This window comes from Musca domestica, unplaced genomic scaffold, assembly GCF_030504385.1.
Source record: "Musca domestica strain aabys unplaced genomic scaffold, Musca_domestica.polishedcontigs.V.1.1 4, whole genome shotgun sequence".
NCBI classification, from domain to species: domain Eukaryota; kingdom Metazoa; phylum Arthropoda; class Insecta; order Diptera; family Muscidae; genus Musca; species Musca domestica.
Window position 1 is genome coordinate 11804009 of NW_026712328.1, and position 2374 is coordinate 11806382.

Consider the following 2374-nt stretch of genomic DNA (forward strand, 5'->3'; position numbering starts at 1 on the left):
ACCTCTTAAGAGTTCATGATAATAAATATCTGATTTTCATTTTTTGAATTTTGGCCAATGGCAGCGACCACTGTGCGGTGGTATCACATGCACCAATGTCTACCGCAAGATTTCCCTCTGGGATGTATTCGCCCAATTTTTATGTTTGTTACAATTTTCTCAATTTTTTATACCCTCCACCAAAAAAGTATGGAGGGTATATTAAGTTCGTCATTCCGTTTGTAACTCATCGAAATAATCATTTTAGACCCAACAAAGTATATATAAGATAGGAAGCTAAAATTTTGCACAGATCTCTCTTTTGTCTGCAGGCAGGTCAAATTCAATGATGGGCTATATCGGTCGACGATATCGTATAGCCCCCATATAACGGTACCCCTGATATTCGGTATTTTGATGATTTTAGCTACATTTTTCAATGGAATTGTCTGAAATACCACAAAAGGAGTCCCTTGTGGACATTTTACCCCCTCAGAAGAATTGTCTATATAGGTCCACGATATCGTATATACCCCATATAACTGTACCCCCCATATTCGGTATTTTGATTATGTTAGCCATATTTTTCAATAGAATTGTCTTAAAATCCACACAAGGAGTTCCTTGTGGGTACTTTATACCTCGGCAGAGAATTATCTATATAGGTCCACCATATCGTACAGCGCGCATATAACGGTACCCCCGATATTTGGTATTTTGATGATTTTATCCACATTTTTCAATGGAATTGGAGTCCACAAAAGGAGTCCCTTGTGGACATTTTACCCCCTCAAAAAGAATTGTCTATATATGTCCACGATATCGTATATCCCCCATATAACTGTACCCCCCGATATTCGGTATTTTGATGATGTTAGCCACACTTTTCAATGGAATTGTCTTAAAATCCACACAAGTAGTTCCTTGTGAGTACTTCACCCCCTGAGAGAGAATTGTCTATACAGGTCCACGATATCGTATATCCCCCATATAACGGTACCCCCCGATATTCGGTATTTTGATTATGTTGGCCATATTTTTCAATAGAATTGTCTTAAAATCCACACAAGGAGTTCCTTGTGGGTACTTTATACCGGAACGGAATGGTCACAAGGGGTTCTTTGTACACAAGGGGTTCTTTGTCAGCACTTTACCCCCCGACAGAGAATTCTCTATATAGGTTAACGATAACGTATAGCTCCCATATAACGATACCCCGCGATGTTCGGTATTTTGATGATTTTAGCCACATTTACCAATCGTATTGTCTGAAAATCCACACACGGAGTTTCTTGTGAGAATTTTCCCCCTGAAACGGAATTGCCTATATAGGTCCACAATATCGTATATCCCCCATATAACGGTACTCCCCTATATTCCGTATTTTGATGATTTCAGCCACTTTTTCCAATGGAATTATCTCAAAATCCACACAAGGAGTTCCTTGTGAGTACTTTACACGCAGACATAGTTTTGTCTTTATGGGTCCACAATATCGTATATCCCCCCATATCGGCACCTTCCTATATTAGATATTTTAAAGATTTTAAAAGAATTTTTAATGGATTTTATTTTTTTTTTAAATTTTCTAATTCGTTCCAAATGGTGGAGGGTATTCAAAGTTCGGCCCGGCCGAACTTACTGCTTTTTTACTTGTTGATGCAATTTTCGAAGTGGGCCGTTAGAATGAAGCCAAGATTATTATGTTTTCTAAAAAGCTTAACCTCTTAAGAGTTCATGATAATAAATATCTGATTTTCATTTTTTGAATTTTGGCCAATGGCAGCGACCACTGTGCGGTGGTATCACATGCACCAATGTCTACCGCAAGATTTCCCTCTGGGATGTATTCGCCCAATTTTTATGTTTGTTACAATTTTCTCAATTTTTTATACCCTCCACCAAAAAAGTATGGAGGGTATATTAAGTTCGTCATTCCGTTTGTAACTCATCGAAATAATCATTTTAGACCCAACAAAGTATATATAAGATAGGAAGCTAAAATTTTGCACAGATCTCTCTTTTGTCTGCAGGCAGGTCAAATTCAATGATGGGCTATATCGGTCGACGATATCGTATAGCCCCCATATAACGGTACCCCTGATATTCGGTATTTTGATGATTTTAGCTACATTTTTCAATGGAATTGTCTGAAATACCACAAAAGGAGTCCCTTGTGGACATTTTACCCCCTCAGAAGAATTGTCTATATAGGTCCACGATATCGTATATACCCCATATAACTGTACCCCCCATATTCGGTATTTTGATTATGTTAGCCATATTTTTCAATAGAATTGTCTTAAAATCCACACAAGGAGTTCCTTGTGGGTACTTTATACCTCGGCAGAGAATTATCTATATAGGTCCACCATATCGTACAGCGCGCATATAA